Below are 17,941 nucleotides of genomic sequence, written 5' to 3'. Positions count from 1 at the left end.
TGCAATTATACTAAGGGCAATATATTTTTTAAAAGTAGATGAAATTTTGCAAAAAGAAAAAGGAAACAGGGAAAGGAAAAAGAACAGAGAGTCTACGTGTGTGTGTGTGTATGTGTGTGTGTGTGTGTTTTAGAGAGATTTTTGTCATAAGATGTGTGCGTTCACCAAAGAGACAGACAGAAAGCAAGAAATCATCCCCCACCCCTCACCCCGAGGGATGGCCACAACGCAATCCCTTCTTCAGTCTCTCAGGATGCTCCCAGCGTCAGTTTCAAGCCACTGGGGAGTCCAGTATCTTAACTACTATGCCACCTGCTGGCCCTGAGAAAGTCTATTTTTAATCAGGACTGATGTACACAGAAATGTGTGAGTTTCTTCAGGGATGCTGAACAAAGAGGGGCCCAGAGGCTGGGATATAGAGATGCCTTCTGCAGAGGCCTCTTCTGCAAGAGGCTGTCCACATTCATTCTTTATATACAGCCTGTTTCCAATTTATGATGGATTGTGTTCCAGAGGTTCACTTGTTAATCAGTTGTTTGGAAATCAAAATGTTTTTAAGCCACTGAATGCATTTATCCATGTGTTATAAATGACTTTCATTCTACCAGATCTTTCCACAACCACTTAGCTGACATCACTGGCTGAAATATCACCCAACAGCCACGGATAATAAGAGCAAGCCACTGTTGTGATGCCAATGATTAGATCCCTCAAATCCAATACGATTGACTTGGCTGTTGTGTTTGAGGATAAATAGGATTAGTTATTGATAGATGAGGATTAGCAAATCTACAAAAACAATGATAGCTACCAAATCATTTTAGGGGGTTGATGTGCAGGCTCTGGAGTGACACTGATCTGAGCACACCTCTCTCTCTCTGCTCTTTATCAGCTGTGGGCAGGCTAATGAACTTCACAAAAGGTCATTTGTGAGTAGTAATAGCATTTGTTTAGAAAATCACTGTGAGAGGGGCCGGCAGGAAGCATGGTAGTTAAGGTGCTGGATTCCCACATGGTGACTACAGTTAGAGTCCCGGACCTGGCAGCTTGCTTTCTCACTTTCTCTCTCTCTCTGTCTCCCTCTGATCAAATTAAAAATAATAATCATGATGAATAAAATTAAATAAAACAATTCCTTTAAAAAAGAAAATCACTGTGAGATATTTGCTTGTTATATAGCAGCATAATATAGTATTCCAAGGGTTTTCATAAAGTTCTCAGGAAATGCATATTGTGAAAAATTATGTTTTTTCATGTGTTAATAGATACTAATTGTATTATCATATATCATTGATATTAATTTCCATTATTTATAATAATTACTGTTATTTATGGCTTTTTACACATTTCTCTTTTCTCCCAAAGAGATTACCAACTTGGAGAATAGATATATTTGTCACATATTTGAGTAAATCTCTAAATGCAATGTGCATTACACACAGTTTATTTACTTATTTATTTATTACTATTTTTAGAGAGTTTTTGCTATAGGGTGCATGCACTCACCAGAGAGACAGAGAGACAGAAAGAGAGACAGGGAGACAGAAAGCAAGAAAACACCCCCCAGGTGGATGGCCATGCCACAATCCCTTCTCTTCTATTCTCCTCTCGGGATTCTGGGCATACATGCACACGTGCCTGGCATGAATTTTAAGCCACTGAGTTTGAGGCTTAAACTGTGGTCAAATACATGAGACTCCAGTGACATAAGCATTACACTATCTGCTAGTCCCTATTTTTCATTTATTGACACTAATTTGCTTTGCTCAGAAGACTTAGGGGTTAAATGCTTTCTTCTTCTTTTTTTTTTTTGTTACTAGAATGTAGCTAACATAATTCATGATTAACTGGTGGTGAATGTGTACTTATTGTGGCTCATACACATTTCAAATGGAAGAAAAAGGAAAGAGCAAGAGGGTTGGGGCCAGCAGGTGGCATAGTGGTTAAGGTGCTGGACTCCCACATGGCTGACCATAGTTCGAGTCCTGGACCTGATGGCTAGAAACTCATACTGAGTGCATGTGCGTGCATGCCCAAAATCCCAAGAGCAAAATGGAGGAGAAGGGATTGCAGCATGGTCAACTCCCTGGGGGGTGATTTCTCACTTTCTCTCTCTCTGGTGAATGCATGTGCCTTACAGCAATAATCTTACAAAAAAAGTAAAAATAGAAAAAGAAGAGAGTTAGAGAAAATTTTCATGATACTTAGACAAACATGGGAAGAAGAAAAGAGAAGCAGAAAATATATAACAAAAATATGTCTAAGAACGAGATTGGGCAAGAGAGCTAGAAGGATAAGAAATCAGTGCTGCAAATAAACAAGGTCCCCCCACCTGAAAGGAAAAGAAGGTGGGGGGGATCTTTAAAAAATGGTGTCTGGGGACCAGCAGTTAGCATAATGGCTATGTCGCTGGACTCCCACGTAGTCGACCGTGGTTGGTGTCCCAGACCCTGTGGCTTAAACTCACGCCGGGCGCGTGTGCGTGTGTGCCCAAAATCCCAAGAGGAGAATGGAGGAGAAAGGATTGTGGTGTGGCCATCCCCCCGGGGGGTGATTTCTCGCTTTCTGTCTCTCTGTCTCTCTCTGTCTGGCGCGCACATGCGCCCTATAGCAAAAACCTCTAAAAAAAAAAAAAAAAGGTCTGTTGGGGCCAGTAGGTTGTATGGTAGTTAAGGTGCTGGACTCCCAGATGGCTGACTGTGGTTCGCATCCTGGACCTGGTGGCTTGCTTCTTCTCTTTCTCTCTCTCTGTCTCTCTCTGGTGAATTGAAAAACAATAATAAATAAATAAAATGTAAATAAATTTAAAAAAAGATGTGTCTGTTAATGATTCAGATGGACCAGCAGGTGATCAGGTGATGTGTCAGCAATTGGGAGCAGTTTGTTCACAGTTTGGCACTAGGCAGATGGACCAGGAGGGAGCAGGCAGCAGGCAGCAGGCAGGTCATGCCCATATGTGTGTATGATGTGGGGGCCATTTGGGAATTTCTACCTAAGGGACTGCCTTAGACAGGCACAAAGGCCACTGAGTCATCCCTAAGAAACTAAATTCAAAGTGCTCATGCAAAACCAAACTTCCTGCCTCTTCCTGCATTCTTTGAACCTTCTAGTTCTACCACTCCAGGTAATATGCTGCCCAAATGATGGGGCCAGGGGGCCAGCAGGTGACTTGCTGGATCCCATATGGCGACCACAAGGTTCAAGTCCCGAACCCAGAGGCTTGAGAAAACATTGGGTGCATGTGCCTGTGTGCATGAAATCCCAAGGGAGAATGGAGGAGAAGGGATTTGGTGTGGCCATCCCCTCTAGGGGGGTGATAGCTCACTTTCTCTCTCTCTGTCTCTATCTGTCTCCAGCAAGTGCACCCTAAAGTAAAACAAAAACAAATGATGGATTCAGGACCAGCAAATCAGAGAAGCAAAACTTAGAAGGAACACTTGGTTTTCCAAATGGGTGGTGAACCTGTTTTTGCCCTCGATCCTTTTTATTAAATCTCTTTTCTTCCCAATGGCTTTCTCCCCTTTCTGTACTTAAGTACCATGTAGGTCTAGTATCCCTTTTCCTATTTCAAAAAGATCTCATCCTTTGAAGGAGGCCAGCAGGTGGCATAGTGGTTAAGGTGCTGGACTCCCACATGGTCTACCACAGTTAGAATCCTGGACCAAGTGGCTTCAAACTCATGCATGGTTCATGTGTGTGGATGCTCAAGACACTGAGAGGAGATGGAGGAGAAGGGATTGCAGTATGGCCACCCCCTTAGGGGTGATTTCTCACATTCTGTCTCTGTCTGTCTTTCCAGAAAGCACATGTGCCCTATAGCAAAAATACCTCTAAAAAAATTTTAATAAAATAAAATGAACTAAGATTGGCTCTGTTGCCAGGTAGTTAAGGGAGCTAGATCCCACATGGCCAACTATGGGTCAAATCCCATCCCTGGAGGCTTAAAAACCATGCTTGGTGTGTGTGTGTGTCTGTGTCTGTATGTGTTTATGAACCCCAAATTACAAAATGATGAAGAAATGAAGAAGGGATTTGGATGTGATCATGCCCCATGGGTGTGGAAGGGAGGAGTGCTATCTCCCTCCCTTTCTTTCTGTCTCATTCTCTCACTTTTTGTTTTTTCTGTCTCTCTCTGGTGAATGCACATGCCCTCTGGCAATTTTATAAAAAATGTAAAAAAAAGAAAAACGAATACATATTTATCATGGAAGCAGTGGGAAAAATGCAGAAAAGCATAAAGAAGATGAGAAAAATACATAATCCCCAACTCCCAAAGAAATCTCTATTAAAAATTTAATATATAATGTTTCAGATTTTCTCATATGCTCACATCCTTTCTCAGAAAAAGGGGTTTGTACTGAGTAAACATTTGTAACCTGTGTTTTCCCCTTAGCCTATGCTGAAATATTTTTCCATGTTAATAATACATTCCAGGGGACAGTAGGTAGTACAGAGGTCAAGGTGGCTGGGTCCCACATGGCTGACTGTGTGGTTCGAGTTTCAGACCCGGTGGCTTGAAAAACATGTGTGCTTGTGGGTGTGCCTGCCCAAAATTCTGAAAGAAGGGAGGAGCAGGGATTGCAGCATGGCCATCCCACTGGGGGGTGATTTCTCACTTTCTCTCTCTCTCTCTTTCTCTCTCTTTGTCTCTCTCCAGTGAGTGCATATGACCTATAGCAAAACTTGAAAAAAAAGTATACATATATATCTATATATATATATATAAACATTATGTTATAATAATTGCATAGTGATATGCCTTATTAATGCATTCTATTTATTCAACTATACACAGATTATTTCTAATTTTTCACTAGTATAAATATTATGAGAAACATTCTCATACATACACAATGTACATTTTTTTTGAAGTGTATTTCTAGAACAGGAATTGTCTAGTTTAGAGAATAATCATGTCTTTAAAATTTTTTGCTATATGTGACTGAATTATCCTCACATAGTGTACCAACTTATATTCTTTTAAAAAATTATTTCTTTTGTTATTATTATTACGTTTTAATTTGACCAGAGAAAGGAAAAGTGAGAAAGCAAGCCACCAGGTCCAGAATTTGAACCGCAGTTGGCCATATGGGAGTCCAGTGCCTTAACCACCACACCACCTGCCAACTCCTCAATTTATATTCTTGCCAGCGGAGTATGAAGGTGCCATTTTCCAAACCTCCTGCCAATGTTGAGACCGATCATTTTCTCATTTTGATCAAATTATAGATAATAAATAGTATTTTATGATTGCTTAATTTGTACTCTATTTTTAGAGAAGCTGAATTTTTTTCATATGTATATTGGCCATTGATATTACTTCCTTGTGAACTATTTGTTAATACCCTTTGCCCAATCATTAATTGTAAATGCTATTTGTTAAGACCTTAATCTTTTACTATATTGAAAGTATTTCAAGAAGTTCATGGGGGACCAGCAGTTAGTGCAATGGCTAGGTCGCTGAACTCCCATGTAGCTGACCGTGGATCAAGTCCTGGACCCAGTAGCTTAAACTCGTGCCGGACGTGTGTGCGTGCGTGCCCAAGATCCTCAGAGGAGAACGGAGGAGAAGGGATTGTGGTGTGGCCATCCCCCCTGGAGGGTAATTTCTTGCTTTCTATCTCTCTGTCTCTCTCTTTCTGGTGAGCGCACACGCCCTATAGCAAAAAACAAAACAAACAAACAAACAAAAAACTCTGAAAAAACAAGTTTGTGGAAAAATGGAATTAAAGTATGAGTTTATTTTGGTGCAAAAATTGTGAAATTCATTCGTAGGTTTTCATAGTATGCATTCAATGAATGTTTTAAAGCCCTTTTCATATGCTTCACTTTTTTTTTTATATATAAGTTTCACTTTTTCATCTCATTTTGTAGCTTGTGATTTAAGTTTGGTTATGGTGGGGTTGTGTTGGACAGACATAAATTTTCCATCTTATTATTTAAATATTTTAAGGCTTTTCTTTATGGTTTGTGTTTATGATAATGATTATATTTACATGATAAAAGTATTTAATCACGATTACAATAGTTTTGAGACTATAGCATTATGCACATCCTTTTCTTTAAGCTTGTGTGTAGTTCATTTTCACCTTTATTATTTTAGTCTACCAGGCATTTACTTTACATGTGGCATGAAGTAATAGTTGCATCTTTATTTTTCTTAATAGTTAACTACTCAATTTGTTATTGAATAATCCGTCCTTATCCCAGTAGACATATTTAACAAATAATAAACATTTCGGTACAGTACTTGCATTTACATTTCTAGGCCTCCTGTTCTGTTTCACCGCTCTGCTGCTTTTGCCCCCAGTACTCAATTTTAAAATTTTAACATTTTTACCCTGTTGAACATCTAATATCATCCTCATTATTCTTTTCTAAAAATTTTCTTTACCATCCTCAGTTTTTTATTCTTTTGAATAGACTTTTGGATTTCTAATTTGACCTGTTTGTAAAATTTGGTTATATTTATAAATTAATTTGGGAGATTGACATTTTTACGACATTGAGTCTTCCCATTCAGAAAAATAAGTCTCCATTTATCAAAATATTTTAATTTTCTCAGTAAAATGCTATACATTTTTTGTAGGTTATTTACTTATTGTTTGTTGTTATTCCTCTAAGTTTTATTGCTGTGGCTATTATTAAAATAAGGTTTTTTCCCCATTATGTTTTCTAACATTTTTGGCTGTTATATGGAAAATACTTTTAACTTTGTGTATTTTGTGACTTTATTTTCACTGAAATTTGTAATTATTTAAAACATTTTTTAGTCGATTCTACCTGAGCAAATTATTGTAACTTCTGCAGGATGAATCATTTTATCTCTTGTTTAGTCATAATTCTTTAGTTTACTTTTCTTACCTGGATGCAATGGTTCAAATGTCCAGGACAGAGCTAATTGATGGCCTTGATAATGAACGTCTTTTTCTGGTTTCTGCGTTTAATCCTACTACCTCTAGTCACTTTTTTGTTTGTTTGTTTTTTAATATAAGGCCCATGGGCTACCAGAAAAAGAGAGAGAAAGCTTCCGTCAGTGGGGAGTGGGGGATGGCCACACCACAGTCCCTTCTCCTACTTTTGGATTTCTAATTTGACCTGTTTGTAAAATTTGGTTATATTTATAAATTAATTTGGGAGATTGACATTTTTACGACATTGAGTCTTCCCATTCAGAAAAATAAGTCTCCATTTATCAAAATATTTTAATTTTCTCAGTAAAATGCTATACATTTTTTGTAGGTTATTTACTTATTGTTTGTTGTTATTCCTCTAAGTTTTATTGCTGTGGCTATTATTAAAATAAGGTTTTTTCCCCATTATGTTTTCTAACATTTTTGGCTGTTATATGGAAAATACTTTTAACTTTGTGTATTTTGTGACTTTATTTTCACTGAAATTTGTAATTATTTAAAACATTTTTTAGTCGATTCTACCTGAGCAAATTATTGTAACTTCTGCAGGATGAATCATTTTATCTCTTGTTTAGTCATAATTCTTTAGTTTACTTTTCTTACCTGGATGCAATGGTTCAAATGTCCAGGACAGAGCTAATTGATGGCCTTGATAATGAACGTCTTTTTCTGGTTTCTGCGTTTAATCCTACTACCTCTAGTCACTTTTTTGTTTGTTTGTTTTTTAATATAAGGCCCATGGGCTACCAGAAAAAGAGAGAGAAAGCTTCCGTCAGTGGGGAGTGGGGGATGGCCACACCACAGTCCCTTCTCCTCCATTCTCCTCTTAGGATTTTGTGTATGCATATGTATGTTTTTAAAGCCCTGAGATCCATGACTCGAAACGTGCTGTCAGCCATGTGAGATCTAGCTGCCTTTACCTCCATGCCACCCGGCTGGCCTTAGGGTTTGACTATTAAGTAGGGTGTGTGTGTGTGTTTAGTTTGATATCAATCGTCATTATACGTTAAGAATTTTATAACTCCATTGTATTAATTAAATTTGATATTGGGTCAGCAGGTGGCATGGTAATTAAGGTGCTGAATTCCCACATGGCCAACTGCAGTTTGAGTCCTGGACCTGGTGGCTTAAAAATTGCCCAGCAGAGACTGGAGGAGAAGGGATTGTGGCATGGCCATCCCCCTAGGGGGTGATTTTTCACTTTTTATTTCTCTATTTCTCTCTGTCTGTCCAGCAAGTACACACCCCCATAACAAAAATCTCTCCCCTCAAAAAAATTGGATAATAAATTTTATCGAATGACTTCAAGATTATCTATTGTAGTCCAAAGTCTTTCTCCACTGATTTATTTATGTCTTAATTATGCTAATGAATTCCTTACTGTTGAGATATGTTTGTATCTTCAGGATAAACTTTGTTTATATGTGAGGTTAGTCTGTGGTTTCATTTACTGTGTTTTATCAGTTTTTTTTTTTATTAAAGTTTTTTGTCATAGGGTATGTGCACTTACCACAGAGGAGAGAGACAGTTAGAGGGAAAGTGAGAAATCACCCTCCAGTGGGGATGGCCATACTGCAATCCCTCTCCTTTATTCTCCTCTCAGGATTTTGGAAATGCACATGTATGTGCCAGGTATGATTTTCAAGCCTCTAGGTCTGGGACTCAAACTATGGTCAGCCACATGGAATCCAGTGCCTTAACGTTATAAAATTCTTAACGTATAATGACGATTGATATCAAACTAAACTACCTGCTGGCCCCAGTTTCTTTGTTTGTTTGTTTGTTTGTTTGTTTTTTGAGTTGAGTATTATGTTAGCTTTCTGTTACTTTTGTTTACTTGAACATTGTATTGGGTCATTGGAAAAATCATAATGCATTTTTGCATAACAAAACATAGAAAAATACATCATGACTTTTCTGATGATATATAGCCTAGGAGCTATCTGTGGCTTGAAGTTCAGAGAGAACCTGATTGTTAAGTAATCTGAACTGAAAATGTTTGTTGGGAACACCTTCTTAATATCTTCCACATTTCCCCATGATTATTGTCTATTGTTTTTCTGCTTTTTCTTAGGTCCACTTGCCTCTACTTCTTGTTTTGGCTATGCCCCACGACATTGGATTTATGGTAGTCTCATTAATGGAAGCTCTAAGCATTCTATTATTGCCCTTTGTTTGTTTTCTCTAATCAATGATTTTTTTTTTAAAGAAAAGATATAAAGAGATTGACTTCTTTTTTGACTTATACTTTGATAATTAGTTTATAGTTTTATGACAGTGGGGTTATAAAATGAAGTCAGAATAATTTCTGTTGGGGAAAAATTACTTCAGATTTTTTTGTAGCCTAACATAAACTCAAATTTTACAATTTTTTCTCCCTAATTCGTCAGAGGGCATGTGGTGGAGAGAAAACAAGAAAGAAAGAAAATGAGAAAACAACCTCCATGAGGAATGGTCACATTCAATCCTTTTTTCTTCACTGATTCTTTTGGGATTTGGGGCACACATGCACATGAGTCTGGTATGTTTTCAAGTCACTGGGTCCAGGACTTGAACTGTATGGTGGGCCATGTGGAATCCAACTACCTTAGTCACTTTAGCAACTATTGGCTGGCCTGCAAAAATTTCTCATCTCTTTTCTTAAAAGAAAAGACAATAGGCACGTCTTTCTAATCGGTTGTTTATTCATTGAGCATTTTGTCAGCCATGTTGTCCACTGTGTGTCAGGGAGTGTATTAGGCATTGCAGGCTATAAAATTAATAAATCATAGCCTTCTCTAAGGTTGAAAAAGTTTCAATGAAACCTAGATACATGAAGACCTAATTATAACAGAATAAGAAACACAATAGCAGCAGAATATACAAAAGAGGGAAGAAGGATGATAGGAAGCCCTGTCACAGGTTCTGGGAATACAAAGTTCTCTAAGGTGCCAGCTTCGCCTCTGAGTGACTTTCACTTGTAAAGTGTAAAAGATAAATTGAGAGCAGAGAATGCTTTTTGGAGGCAGGATGACTAACCAGGAAACCATGCTAGTCATTCAGTAATGAATTAAAACACATGAGAGATGTTAGAGAACAAAAAGAGAAGAGGGGATTTTCACATTGGAGGGGCAGATAGAAGAATGGTGCACATAGGAGGGCGAGGGGGAGGAATACAATTGTACAGAAGCCATGTGAGAATCTCTCAAGAAGCGCTTCATCATATCAAATAGAGCCAAAAGATCAAGGAAGGTAAAAGCAGGGCTGGCCTGTACTGCAGTGGTTACACACGGAGCATTGGTGGCTGGATCCCACATGGCCAGCCTTGGGCCAAATGCTGGCCCTGGCGTCTTGAAAAACACACCAGGTGCATGTGTGCACACACCCCCCCCCCAAAGCCTGACAGGATGGAGAAATAGAGGAAAAGGGGATGTAATGTGACCACTCCCACCGGGGAGGGGTGCTCTCTTTCTCTCTTTCTCTTGCAAACACATGCTGAAAAGTCTCCATAAAGTCTCTTTTTAGCTCTGTGGTATGCAATGGATCATCAGGGAAATTAACTCAGTAAGCTGTAAATAAAGTGCCATCAGGTCACAAAGGCTTGTTACTATAAATACCAAGTATAAATAAAACAAAATCAGACCCTCCATAAGCCTCCTTTTCCCATTCTGACTGAAGACTGTCACATCAACACAGGAGCAAAAATGCCTATGAAGGTGACATTTATTTTAGTGCATTCCATTTTGAGATCTGAAGTTTATTTCAATGACTATCTTTAAACCCTTAGAAAGGATGTGTTTTGACACTTGGCAGAGTTTTTCCGTTTGTACTTTGGACTCTCCTGAGTTGATAACAAACTAGTCCTCTGAAAGTATGGCAAGACTGAGGTTGTGTCTTTTTTCTGCTCTTCTGGAAAACACTCCATCCTCTGTATGGAGAGAAACTTCTCATTTGATTAACATTGTAAACAATTGCAAGGCAGAGCCCAGATATGAAAGATTGCCCACACACGCTTCTTTATTGAGTAAGATCTTGTGTATGAAAAGTCAAGGTTGACAGTTTCACCAGCTCGGTATGGCTCCAAAATCCCCTGGGGAATTTCACTCATCTTTTTTGGATGTTCACATGGCCAAATAAGCGGAATCTGTCATATCTCTACTCAACCCTTAAGGGCGAGCTCAGCAACTGACTCCAGGAAGTGCCACTCTTTCTATACCCAGGAAGTCAGATGCCCAAGGTCAGGTACACCTCTCCTTTGGAGAGGAGGGAAGTGTGAGGAAATCAGCTTAGGTGAGAAATATGAATTCAGTACAAGATCCAGGATGGTTTCCATCCTTATGAGCAGCAATAAATACATCCATAAATAAAAGGGCAGGCTAGGCCACCTTTCTAGCACCCTAAGAAAACAGCAGCATAGTTGCCAAGTGCTTAGGAAACCCAGTGATCGTGTCTGTTTCCACGTGTACTCGCTGATAATCTCAGGGGCTCTGCTGCAGCCTTAAAAATGTCGACGCCATCCAACAGATAACGATGCAGAAGTTTGGTCCTGCACTGCCTGAAATCATGTCCATTAGCTTTTTAGATAAAGCTGCCTTTGCTATTCTTCATTAACCCTTTGCTATCCCATGGCGTAGCAGCCCTGGCCTTGGAATCAGACTCTAAGCATGCCAGATGGTTCATTAGGGTCTGCCTTGTTCTGTTTGGCCCACTTCATCTTGTGGCTCTTCCAACAAACGAGAGCCTGGGAAGCTGAGAGAACAAGGCTAAGATGAAGAAGTAGATGACTGTGCTTGGGGGCACCGCCATGGAGAGCAAGCAATTTCCACCTGCTGTGCGAGTGGGCGGTGTCTTTTCTCCCTGTTGAGAACCCCAGCGAAAACTTGAGTGCGAGGAGAGCGGGAGACCGCCAGTCTCCCCACCCCCACCCCCACTCCACACAAACAACGATTAACTTTCCGTTTGCTGCGACCTGCCCTCCAGTGTGACTTCTCAGCTGTTCAGCCTTTGTCGCTCAAAGAAAACAAATTGTGGAATGTACTGCTCTGCATGTTAATGAGATGGCTAAGCCAGCTCAGGGGGTAGGAGAAGGTTTGAGAATGAGAATAATGATCTTCAGTTTCTGGCCTCCTGGCACGGTGGCGGTATTTATCAGGAGACACATGTGACTGGTTAAGACACAGAGCCCCAGTTTGAAGGAAACAGCTGCTTGTGGTATGCTCCGGCACTTGGCAGCTGGACAGGCAGAGTGCTGGTGTGAGGAATACCGACAAAACCACCCCAGTAAGTATCTGGAGAACTTTCCTTTGGGGGGTGTGTGTGTGTGTGTGTGTGTGTGTGTGTGTTGCAAGCCACCAACTTTTTATACTGCCGTCAGCTTCCTTCTAGCACAGTACAGGGAGATATTTTCTTTGTACCTGTTAATAGCCATTTGTGTTGAATGAGGCATATTGCTTGAGTCCCGGTTAGGAGACAGCCAGTTTATTTCCAGGATTTTGGTGGCCCATGGTACTGGTTTTAGAACCTAGTTTAGGTGCAAAGCCAAGATTCAGGTTATGAAGTAGAGAACTGCTAGAAGGGAGTTGATGACTGGGTTTGAATTTAATCAGACTTTTCATTGAAACTTGAAAACATAGTTGTTTAAAAGAGCTTGTGAATTTCATGTATAGCTGACTTGACTGTTCCTAGTCCATTTTTAAAAAAATCTCCTTTAACTATGAATAATAGGCTGTAATATAGAAAATTGACCACGTAGTATTTGAATGTAGGTTAGAAATCACTTTTAGATTTTATGCATCCTTTCCAACTCATTGAAGGTTGTATTCTATAGCTCTCTTCTTCAACAGGCTAATTCATCTTCATAACTTTAAAGCCAAAACAATTTTGTTGCCCCTAGTCTTTCTTATTTTAGTGTTTTTATGATGGCTAGGGTCTTTCTTTCTTGTTTATGACCTGGATTAGAAAAGAGCTGCTAGAAGCTGATTTTCACCTCCCAAAAGGCCTGGCACCCAAGTAACTGAGGGGGCCTGCTCTTTCTCAGGTCTGTTCAGTGATAATGGAGCTTGCTGTTGGCAGGACTGTGAAGCTGGCACTGCACTGGAATGGCGCTGTCGTTCAGGGACATTCGTCCTGTGGCTGTCATGAGACAGACTGCTGAAAGGAAAGGAAAAAGGGGAAAAGAGAGAGGGCAGCACCCCAAATAGAGGATGTAAACCTCCTTGTGAGTGACAGGCTCTGAATCAGAGGCTGCAGGCAGATAATCCACCAGGTTCCTTTTTCTAGATTGCCTGGGTATTGTCAGGGGAGCAGCAAGAGGCTATTTTTATTTGAAGTCTTCCCCAAACCCACTGTGTCGCATGGCATGAGCCTAGGACCCCCTGAAGCATGTACTCATTTCCCCAGGTGATTTCCTCACAGTTTCTGCCCAGTGCCCCAAGGGAACACCGCTCTCTCTTCCCCCTTCCCACCTCTTGTGGTATGTAGAAGAGACTGAAAATGACCCATGATGGGCTGGTTCTGCTGCAGTTTCCCTCAACACGACTAGTCTTACTACCATGTGAGCTAACAATCTCTGATGGGAGCAGTTTCCAAAGCCCTGTCTGAAAGCCTGACTAGTCTGGCACTAGGAAGCCATCTTCCATTTTCCTTAAAATATAGGAGAATACACAAAACCTAGACTGGCCAACGGAAGTCTGTCTCCTCTGTTCCTCTTTATGCCATTTGTAGATGGTCTTTGGGTCAACCTTAAGCCACGTGGCCTGTGACTTCCCTGATTGACTGCAGAGGGCCAGCTCTCCTGCTGGACCATTCTTTGGGAAGCTTGTCGGGGGGCATGGCTTCACTTTTTCCACAAGTTGATCATGGAAAAGAACTCTCTGGTGAAATTGTCTCCTAAATGCAGGAGCCTCCCACAATGCAATGGAAGGTTTAACTGAGAGTCTGGCTATCCTTTGAGTGATCCAACTGCTGAATTTTTGAAAAACCACAGATTATTTTGAAAACCCAGTGATAGCTTGAGTTTTTAAAATGTTAATAGCAAAATAATAAACACTATTTTACATGCAGAGAGTACGTCCTCAGAGGTAAAGACTTTGAGATATGAATAGGAATGAGAGAATGTGTAATTTAATGCCTTCATTTTGAAGATGAGGAAATTGTGGCAAATTTGTCTGGGTCGGTGTGCAGAGTCAAAAAATGAAAAAAAAAAAAAAGCTCAACGTTTCTGCTACTATTATCATCATAATACTAGTACTACTAGTTATAACTTACCTTATTGTGTACTTACTAGGCCAAATGATATGCTTAGCAAGTATATTATTTTTCTAGAAGCCTCAGAATAACTCTATGTGCTATAAATTATTATATTATTCCCATTTATTAGGGGAAGAAAGTAAAATTCGGAGACCCCTTAGTCACTTGGCTGTTCATGACACAGACAAACCTAGATCTGACTCCAGAACTTGTACACTTTAAAAAATAAAATTAGTACAACTATGTTTATTCGACATATTTCAAGTTTAAGGTTCATGAGCTGCAAAAGCATCTCTTTCCAGCACAGTAACATCAGACACAATGTGTGTGTTGGCCCTTCTGAACTCTCCACGGCAGGAAGGGCTAGGCTTCCCTCTGTGACAGTCCAAGCCTGTGCTATATGTGATCACTGACTGGTGGCATGTTTTGCTCTTTGAAAACAGTCCGATGGTGGCCCTTCCAATGATGCAAACAGCGCTTGGGAGCTTTATTTCTAACCTGGAACGCACTGCTCTCACTGCCTCTTCTGGCCTTTCTCCGTCTTTTCCTGTGACTCCTTTCCTTTGAAAGACAGCCATTCTATCCAGGCCCCACCCTGAAGAACTGGCTTAGTGTGGATACAACTATCAGACCTGCTCTTTGCAGCTCAACCTGGAAGGTTGGTTGACTAAGTGGGTCATTTATGAATAGAAAGGGCACAATCCTTCACTTTGTTCCCTTTGTTCTGAAATCTGTGTGTGTGTGTGTGTGTGTGTGTGACAGGGAAAGGGCTGGCTGGGAGTGGGGAGGGAGGACAGAGAACAGGTGTGCTTCTCTCTGCTGACTGGGATGCTGCTTGCAACTACCATCTGCTCCTGAGTCGCTTCTCCCCTGACCTGCTGTGTATGTAAACACTGGCTGTCACATTTGCAGGCCATGAACCTGTGGCTTTTCTGGGTCATTAGGCAGCCCTTAAGGGAACTTTTTAAAAAACTTCATTTGGCAGGCTGGCCCATGGCCTAGTAGTTGAGGGAACTAAATCCCATAAGGCCTATAGGGTGGTTTGAATTCCAGACTCTGCAGCTTGAGAAACACACTGGGCATGTGTGTGTATATGTGCATGTGTGTGCCTAAAATCCCTACAGGAGAGAGAGACGGAAGAGAAGGGATTGCAGCATAACCACACCCCATTGGGGGTATGTGTGCTCTCTCTCTGGCGAGTGCACATGCTCTTTGACAAAATTAAGAAACAAAATTTTCATTTGAGTTTCCATATTCCTGTACTTGCTTAAATAGCAGAATTAGTGTTGGCAACAATGAAAAAGAGCTCTGGGTAATACATAGGCAGGAATGGGGTGGGGCTTTGGTTAATCAAGAGGAAAATTAAGCAACTAGGCCATGCATGGATATCTTTGAGAAAGTTATCAATGTTTTTCAAGGTTGTCATTACAAGATTACACATTTTGATGATCAAGCTATTTATAGCAAGGAGAGGGCATTTTTAATGTTTAATCCTACCCTTCTGATGCTTCTAAAATGAAGCCCCAGTCAGTTGTTAGTCAGTGTTGCAGTCTGTTAACCAGAACTGGGAATACCTATAATGGGAATTACCTCCAATCCATGCCAGGAATTTCATAGAAATTGGCAAATCCAGTGGGTGTTATATGAGGATAGATTTAGAATCTGACAGAGTCTACAAGTTATGCTCCAGAGCTGGTATGACATAAAATGAAGTGCCTGAAGAATTTCTTGGAACCTTTTACTGTGAAGAAACAAAGTCAGGGATGCAGTGTATATTTTGTTTGTCTTTGCCAGACTGTGTGTTTGAAAGACATCTGTTTCCCAAGAGTTAATGCCCTTGGTTCCCCTTACCTTTGTATTGATTGCACATTGACCATCCCCAGAGTTGACTATTTGAATGCCATGTTCCCATTGCTTTATGGGATTTGAAGTCTGGATTTTTTTGCCGCTTCAAGTGATCACTGTGCCTCCAGAGTCTGGTGTGTGGAGTCACTGTGCTTTGATCTTTGAGCCCATTGTTGGTACTGAGAAGACAAACCCTTGCATTTACATAGGAATTTACTGGCATAATGCACTTCTTGAACTTTGCCACAATCCTGTGAAAGAGGGAGGACGTCATCATCATTTTCCAGCAGGAATGGGAGAAAGTGAGAAACTTGTCCGTGGTCATGCAGCAAGTGACTAACAGAGCTCAGCAGTCTCCGGTTTCCTGACTCCCAATGCTAAGCTTCTTCTAGCTTATTGCTGTCTTCTAGAGAAAGACCAACTTCAACTATTACGTGACCATGAGTTTCCATGGGATCTATGGAGTTGTCCTTTGTGATTAAAAAATGTCACCTGGGGCAATGGCTAAGCACTGTGCATTCGGAGCCAGCCTCCACGTAACTGGCTGCAATTCAAATCCCCATTCTGGCAGCTTGAAAAACATACTGAGCATGTGTATGTGCCCAACATCCTGATGTGAAGGAGAAATGGAAGATAGGAATTGTGATGTGACCATGCCCCAATAGAGAATGCTTTCTCTCTCTCTCTCTCTCTCGTTGGCAAGCACATGTGCTCTCTGACAATAAAAAAAAAATGTGATGTAACTTGTATTATTTTCTTCTGATAGGCAAAGAGAAAGTGGATGACTTGTTTGCGATACACCATTTTATGATGTTGATGATGGTATTTCCAAAGCCTATGGGCATTTGATGTTGGCAACAGGGTCAGCTTAGTTACAGACACAATAGTATTTGTTTAGGGTAATGCTTTAAAAGGAACTTAGTGATCATTTTCCTCTCCTGCAGACCCAGTGTGGTTAAGTGGCAGTCATAACAACTGTAGCATGATGTAACACTCAGCTTTTAGAGAGGATCTAGTTGTTTTCTGAGATATTTTTAAAAAATACATTCTGCTTTCCAGCACACACTCTCTTTGCCCAGAAAAACCATCAGCATTCTTAGAACTTTCTGCATGGTTACAACACCCTTATTCCCATGGGATAGTAGTGCACTCCAATCACCAGGGAGAGTGTCCACTTTGACCATTCCCTTCTGCACAATTATCTGCCCTCAATGAGAGAGTCTTTTTAGATTACTAGAATAATTGAGACATGTCAGTATCGGTCAATTTTCTGTTATGGCAATCCAGTTCATTGATTGACACCTTTATCAGTATGTTGGCAAGGTCATAAAAGTGGCAGCGTATGATGCCTAATGAATTTACAGGACAGCCGTGCATTGTGATGGCCAGGACTGAAAGGTGGGGGGAAAGCAAGTGAACAGCTTTGCCACAGTAAGAGCTTTCCCAATGCTTCTTTCTTAAGGAACTTTGTTTTGAGTGTGAAGGTGAAAGGTAGCTTTGAATTTTAAAAAACTCTGAAAAATGTTTAATTCATGAGCTGACTCAAAAACATGTTTTCTTTAGTGACTACTGTCATAACCAGAACTTTCTGAATCTTTCGAGAAGATAAAAGGAAAAGAAAAATTTAGACTGATAAAGAAAATGAAATGATGGGTTAAAGGTCTAGCTTCCTAGATTATTGTTTTTAGGAGTTGAAGGTTTACTTCATGCCCCTTAAGGGGAGAATTTTTTGTTTTAGAGAGATTTTGTTATAGAGCACGTGCGTGTACTATGAGTGACAGAGAGATAGAAAGTGAGAAATCACCCCACGACAGGGGGGTGGGGTGGGGGTGGGGGATGGGGGGATGGCTCCACCATAATCCCTTCTCCATTCTCCTCTTGGGATTTTGGGCATGCATGCACATGCGCCCAGCATGACTTTCAAGCTGCCAGGTCTAGGACTTGAACTGTGGTCG

The 17,941-nt window shown here is 40.5% G+C and overlaps 1 protein-coding gene across 6 annotated transcripts in view; it reads left to right on the top strand.

Annotated features, from left to right (window-relative positions):
- RASGRP3 (RAS guanyl releasing protein 3) overlaps positions 1–17,941 on the top strand; it is a 121,279-nt gene that overhangs the window by 23,404 nt on the left and 79,934 nt on the right. For 3 of the 6 annotated variants that reach the window (XM_006168797.2, XM_027768416.1, XM_006168796.2), the window contains exon 1: positions 11,857–12,173. The exons of 2 other annotated variants lie outside the window; for them this stretch is intronic. The gene's annotated coding sequence lies outside the window, so the exon portion shown is untranslated. Of the gene's footprint in view, positions 1–11,855; positions 12,174–17,941 lie in introns of those variants that run through there. One more of the 6 variants, XM_027768417.1, reaches the window with a different exon arrangement.

Source organism: Tupaia chinensis, unplaced genomic scaffold (genome assembly GCF_000334495.1).
Source record: "Tupaia chinensis unplaced genomic scaffold, TupChi_1.0 Scaffold146177_1, whole genome shotgun sequence".
NCBI classification, from domain to species: Eukaryota; Metazoa; Chordata; class Mammalia; order Scandentia; family Tupaiidae; genus Tupaia; species Tupaia belangeri.
Note: the sequence above shows the minus strand (reverse complement) of the source record. Positions and strands in the feature narration are given on the sequence as shown.